The sequence below is a fragment of the Thalassophryne amazonica genome, chromosome 9 (assembly GCF_902500255.1).
Source record: "Thalassophryne amazonica chromosome 9, fThaAma1.1, whole genome shotgun sequence".
NCBI classification, from domain to species: Eukaryota; Metazoa; Chordata; class Actinopteri; order Batrachoidiformes; family Batrachoididae; genus Thalassophryne; species Thalassophryne amazonica.
Window position 1 is genome coordinate 82,773,418 of NC_047111.1, and position 7,273 is coordinate 82,780,690.

Here is a 7,273-nt window from a genome sequence, read left to right on the forward strand (position 1 = left end):
GTACATCATAATTGGTAGGGTATCCGAATACTCAGGCATTTAGTAGTAGTACTGGAAAGGTACCCGGATGACCTACCACTCATATAATGTGCAAACATACTACACTATGCTATCTTATTTTGCTCATTCCTCTTTGCAGCACCTTTCAAGCTCCATCAGGTTGGATGGGGAGCATCGGTACACAGCCATTTTCAGATCTCTCCAGAGATGTTAAATCTGATTCAGGTCTGGACTCCGGCTGGGCCACTCAAGGACATTCACAGAGTTGTCCTGAAGCTACTCCTTTGATATCTTGGCTGTGTATTTAGGGTCATTGTCCTGCTGAAAGATGAACCGTCACCCCAGTCTGAACTCAAGAGCGCTCTGGAGCAGGTTTTCATCCAGGATGTCTCTGTACATTGCTGCATTCATCTTTCCCTCAATCCTGACTAGTCTCCAAGTTCCTCCTGCTGAAAAACATCTCCACAGTATGATGCTGCCACCACCATGCTTCACTGTAGGGATGGTGCCTGGTTTCCTCTAAACATGACAAAGAATTCAATCTTTGTCTCTTCAGACTAAAGAATTTTGTTTCTCATGGTCTGAGAGTCCTTCAGGTGGCTTTTGGCAAACTCCAGGCGGGCTGCCATGTGCCTTTTACTAAGGAGTGGCTTCTGTCTGGGCACTCTACTATATAGGCCTGATTGGTGGATTGCTGCAGAGACGGTTGTCCTTCTGGAAGGTTCTCCTTTCTCCACAGAGGAATGCTGGAGCTTTGACAGAGTGACCATTAGGTTATTGGACACCTCCCTGACTAAGGCCCTTCTCCCATGATCACTCACTTTAGATGGGAGGCCAGCTCTTGCGCCAGCCCCAGAGTTCTTGTGGATCTGAACAGATGATGGAGGCCACTGTGTTTTTTGGAACCTTGAAAGCAGTTTCTGTACCCTTCCCCAGATTTGTGCCTTGAGACAATCCTGTCTCTGCGGTCTACCGACAATTCCTTTGACTTCATGTTCGGTTTGTGCTCTGACATGCACTGTCAGCTGTAGGACCTTATATGTAGACAGGTGTATGCCTTTACAAATCATGTCCAATCAACTGAATTTACCCCAGGTGGACTCTAGTTAAGCTGTAGAAACATCTCAAAGATGATCAGTGGAAACAGGATGCTAATTTTTGAGCTTCATGTCAAAGGCTGTGAATACATACGTCCATGTGTTTTGAGATGTTAGATTCATAATCAATCAATCAATCAATTTTTTTTTTATATAGCGCCAAATCACAACAAACAGTTGCCCCAAGGCGCTTTATATTGTAAGGCAAGGCCATACAATAATGATGTAAAACCCCAACGGTCAAAACGACCCCCTGTGAGCAAGCACTTGGCTACAGTGGGAAGGAAAAACTCCCTTTTAACAGGAAGAAACCTCCAGCAGAACCAGGCTCAGGGAGGGGCAGTCTTCTGCTGGGACTGGTTGGGGCTGAGGGAGAGAACCAGGAAAAAGACATGCTGTGGAGGGGAGCAGAGATCGATCACTAATGATTAAATGCAGAGTGGTGCATACAGAGCAAAAAGAGAAAGAAACAGTGCATCATGGGAACCCCCCAGCAGTCTACGTCTATAGCAGCATAACTAAGGGATGGTTCAGGGTCACCTGATCCAGCCCTAACTATAAGCTTTAGCAAAAAGGAAAGTTTTAAGCCTAATCTTAAAAGTAGAGAGGGTGTCTGTCTCCCTGATCTGAATTGGGAGCTGGTTCCACAGGAGAGGAGCCTGAAAGCTGAAGGCTCTGCCTCCCATTCTACTCTTACAAACCCTAGGAACTACAAGTAAGCCTGCAGTCTGAGAGCGAAGCGCTCTATTGGGGTGATATGGTACTACGAGGTCCCTAAGATAAGATGGGACCTGATTATTCAAAACCTTATAAGTAAGAAGAAGAATTTTAAATTCTATTCTAGAATTAACAGGAAGCCAATGAAGAGAGGCCAATATGGGTGAGATATGCTCTCTCCTTCTAGTCCCCGTCAGCACTCTAGCTGCAGCATTTTGAATTAACTGAAGGCTTTTTAGGGAACTTTTAGGACAACCTGATAATAATGAATTACAATAGTCCAGCCTAGAGGAAATAAATGCATGAATTAGTTTTTCAGCATCACTCTGAGACAAGACCTTTCTGATTTTAGAGATATTGCGTAAATGCAAAAAAGCAGTCCTACATATTTGTTTAATATGCGCTTTGAATGACATATCCTGATCAAAAATGACTCCAAGATTTCTCACAGTATTACTAGAGGTCAGGGTAATGCCATCCAGAGTAAGGATCTGGTTAGACACCATGTTTCTAAGATTTGTGGGGCCAAGTACAATAACTTCAGTTTTATCTGAGTTTAAAAGCAGGAAATTAGAGGTCATCCATGTCTTTATGTCTGTAAGACAATCCTGCAGTTTAACTAATTGGTGTGTGTCGTCTGGCTTCATGGATAGATAAAGCTGGGTATCATCTGCGTAACAATGAAAATTTAAGCAATACCGTCTAATAATACTGCCTAAGGGAAGCATATATAAAGTGAATAAAATTGGTCCTAGCACAGAACCTTGTGGAACTCCATAATTAACTTTAGTCTGTGAAGAAGATTCCCCATTTACATGAACAAATTGTAATCTATTAGACAAATATGATTCAAACCACCGCAGCGCAGTGCCTTTAATACCTATGGCATGCTCTAATCTCTGTAATAAAATTTTATGGTCAACAGTATCAAAAGCAGCACTGAGGTCTAACAGAACAAGCACAGAGATGAGTCCACTGTCCGAGGCCATAAGAAGATCATTTGTAACCTTCACTAATGCTGTTTCTGTACTATGATGAATTCTAAAACCTGACTGAAACTCTTCAAATAGACCATTCCTCTGCAGATGATCAGTTAGCTGTTTTACAACTACCCTTTCAAGAATTTTTGAGAGAAAAGGAAGGTTGGAGATTGGCCTATAATTAGCTAAGATAGCTGGGTCAAGTGATGGCTTTTTAAGTAATGGTTTAATTACTGCCACCTTAAAAGCCTGTGGTACATAGCCAACTAACAAAGATAGATTGATCATATTTAAGATCGAAGCATTAAATAATGGTAGGGCTTCCTTGAGCAGCCTGGTAGGAATGGGGTCTAATAAACATGTTGATGGTTTGGATGAAGTAACTAATGAAAATAACTCAGACAGAACAATCGGAGAGAAAGAGTGTAACCAAATACCGGCATCACTGAAAGCAGCCAAAGATAACGATACGTCTTTGGGATGGTTATGAGTAATTTTTTCTCTAATAGTTAAAATTTTGTTAGCAAAGAAAGTCATGAACTCATTACTAGTTAAAGTTAATGGAATACTCAGCTCAATAGAGCTCTGACTCTTTGTCAGCCTGGCTACAGTGCTGAAAAGAAACCTGGGGTTGTTCTTATTTTCTTCAATTAGTGATGAGTAGAAAGATGTCCTAGCTTTACGGAGGGCTTTTTTATAGAGCAACAGACTCTTTTTCCAGGCTAAGTGAAGATCTTCTAAATTAGTGAGACGCCATTTCCTCTCCAACTTACGGGTTATCTGCTTTAAGCTACGAGTTTGAGAGTTATACCATGGAGTCAGACACTTCTGATTTAAAGCTCTCTTTTTCAGAGGAGCTACAGCATCCAAAGCTGTCTTCAATGAGGATGTAAAACTATTGACGAGATACTCTATCTCCCTTACAGAGTTTAGGTAGCTACTCTGCACTGTGTTGTTATATGGCATTAGAGAACATAAAGAAGGAATCATATCCTTAAACCTAGTTACAGCGCTTTCTGAAAGACTTCTAGTGTAATGAAACTTATTCCCTACTGCTGGGTAGTCCATCAGAGTAAATGTAAATGTTATTAAAAAATGATCAGACAGAAGGGAGTTTTCAGGGAATACTGTTAAGTCTTCTATTTCCATACCATAAGTCAGAACAAGATCTAAGATATGATTAAAGTGGTGGGTGGACTCATTTACTTTTTGAGCAAAGCCAATAGAGTCTAATAATAGATTAAATGCAGTGTTGAGGCTGTCATTCTCAGCATCTGTGTGGATGTTAAAATCGCCCACTATAATTATCTTATCTGAGCTAAGCACTAAGTCAGACAAAAGGTCTGAAAATTCACAGAGAAACTCACAGTAACGACCAGGTGGACGATAGATAATAACAAATAAAACTGTTTTTTGGGACTTCCAATTTGGATGGACAAGACTAAGAGACAAGCTTTCAAATGAATTAAAGCTCTGTCTGGGTTTTTGATTAATTAATAAGCTGGAATGGAAGATTGCTGCTAATCCACCGCCCCGGCCCGTGCTACGAGCATTCTGACAGTTAGTGTGACTCGGGGGTGTTGACTCATTTAAACTAACATATTCATCCTGCTGTAACCAGGTTTCTGTTAGGCAGAATAAATCAATATGTTGATCAATTATTATATCACTTACCAACAGGGACTTAGAAGAGAGAGACCTAATGTTTAATAGACCACATTTAACTGTTTTAGTCTGTGGTGCAGTTGAAGGTGCTATATTATTTTTTCTTTTTGAATTTTTATGCTTAAATAGATTTTTGCTGGTTATTGGTAGTCTGGGAGCAGGCACCGTCTCTACAGGGATGGGGTAATGAGGGGATGGCAGGGGGAGAGAAGCTGCAGAGAGGTGTGTAAGACTACAACTCTGCTTCCTGGTCCCAACCCTGGATAGTCACGGTTTGGAGGATTTAAGAAAATTGGCCAGATTTCTAGAAATGAGAGCTGCTCCATCCAAAGTGGGATGGATGCCGTCTCTCCTAACAAGACCAGGTTTTCCCCAGAAGCTTTGCCAATTATCTATGAAGCCCACCTCATTTTTTGGACACCACTCAGACAGCCAGCAATTCAAGGAGAACATGCGGCTAAACATGTCACTCCCGGTCTGATTGGGGAGGGGCCCAGAGAAAACTACAGAGTCCGACATTGTTTTGCAAAGTTACACACCGATTTAATGTTAATTTTAGTGACCTCCGATTGGCGTAACCGGGTGTCATTACTGCCGACGTGAATTACAATCTTACCAAATTTACGCTTAGCCTTAACCAGCAGTTTCAAATTTCCTTCAATGTCGCCTGCTCTGGCCCCCGGAAGACAATTGACTATGGTTGCTGGTGTCGCTAACTTCACATTTCTCAAAACAGAGTCGCCAATAACCAGAGTTTGATCCTCGGCGGGTGTGTCGAGTGGGGAAAAAACGGTTAGAAATGTGAACGGGTTGGCGGTGTACACGGGCTTCTGTTTAGGTCTACGCTTCCTCCTCACAGTCACCCAGTCAGCCTGCTTTCCCGGCTGCTCGGGATCTGCCAGGGGGGAACTAACGGCGGCTAAGCTACCTTGGTCCGCACCGACTACAGGGGCCTGGCTAGCTGTAGAATTTCCACGGTGCGGAGCCGAGTCTCCAATTCGCCCAGCCTGGCCTCCAAAGCTACGAATAAGCTACACTTATTACAAGTACCGTTACTGCTAAAGGAGGCCGAGGAACAACTAAACATTTCACACCCAGAGCAGAAAAGTGCGGGAGAGACAGGAGAAGCCGCCATGCTAAATCGGCTAAGAGCTAGTAGCTACGCTAAGCTAGCGGATTCCTAAAAACACGCAAAGTGAATAATGTGTAATAATAAACATAACTTTACAGATGCATTATCTAACTCATGAGAAAGAATGAAAATGCAACTGTTTTACCAATCCATTACTATATATATTATAAATAATTACCTTTGGGACAAGATTCCAAATATATTCTCCACCACCAAGGTTGGGTAGGATTACTTTGAAAGAATACATGTGGATTACATGTATGTATGTACATACATTTGGATTACTTGTAATCTGATTACTTTTGGATTACATTTCAAAGTAATCCTACCCAACCTTGTCCACCACACAATGCACAAGACACACCCTGCATCTGTAGATAATTTCTGTGTGATTCTGGGACTAATGAGAGAATGGTTTCATCAACCACGTTCTGAGAGTAAATGCTTCATCGGCTATTATTTTATATAGCATGGCGTCAAGCGGGACAAAACAGGATGCGCTGATACTGCAAATTGCATGGCAGTCCGGGGATCAAATTTGTGCAAGTGTCAAGGTGTCTTAACTTCAAGTTCAGATGTGCTGTGCACAATGACACGCATTGACATGCAGTCACACACAGTGTTTTCAAACAGGATGCGCAATGTTCATGATTAGTTCAAGCAAGTTACACAAAATAAATGGGTCTCGAGACGTTTTGAACATTTCTAAATTGTCTTTGCGGACTTGCAAGCAGCTGCGGACAGTTTACAACAGTTTACAACGAGTTTACTCACTGGCACGCAAGATCGTGTGCCAGTGCAGGGATCAAATGCGTGCAAGTGTCAAGATTTGTCTGGTAGACACATTGAGATCACTTTAAGCCCTCTCTCAACAGATGTGGTGCCAGCTGGATGTCTTTGGCATGATGGTGACCCTCTTGGGGTGGATGGCACACAGGTTGGTCTCCTCAAACAAGGTGAGCAGGTGTCTCCTGCAGAGCCATCACAGTGGAACTCTGGAAACGCCAGGTGCTGGAAGGGCAACTTGCGGATCAGCAGCTTTAGGGATTTCTGGTAGCGATGGATCTCCCGCAGTGCCACGGTACCGGGTCTGTAACGGTGAAGCTTTTTCATGCTGCCGGTAGCAGGAGCGGTCTTACGGGCAGCCTTCGTAGCCAGCTGCTTTCTGGGTGCTTTGCCACCAGTTGATTTACGGGTGGTCTGCTTGGTTCTTGCCATATTTGCAGAGCAACAGCTTTCTTCTCAAAGAAGAGACGACACTTGACCGTAACGCACATGTTGCAGTTGCGGGCGGTAATGGTTCGAAATTCAGCAGGGGTGGGGCAGGCACAGCTGCAGGATGAAGATAATAGTCCCACACAGGACTCTACTTTACACTTCTGGCATAAAAAATGTGCTCCCCTCAGAGCAATGCAAGGCCCCTCTGCAAATCTGTGGCAGGTGCCCAGACTGAACCAGGACCAGCATCACCCAGGGATTCTCTAGACAAACATAGTATGAAAGACATCCTGTTGTTGACTCAGGTCAGTGGTTAAAGGGTGGCAGGAAGAAGCCGGACAATAAAGAATAAAGGGTCTTCATTCTCCAGCAAGGTTTGCTGGAGAAAAGACCAAACACCTCTGTCCAGAGACGAGAATGTCACTGCCGAGTCAAGGAGCACTGATCAGTTATCACGATGGATA

The 7,273-nt window shown here is 43.2% G+C and overlaps 1 pseudogene; it reads right to left on the reverse strand.

Annotated features, from left to right (window-relative positions):
- Positions 1 to 6,442: 6,442 nt before the first annotated feature.
- LOC117517971 lies at positions 6,443 to 6,930 on the reverse strand (annotated as a pseudogene).
- Between the last annotated feature and the right edge of the window lie 343 nt (positions 6,931 to 7,273).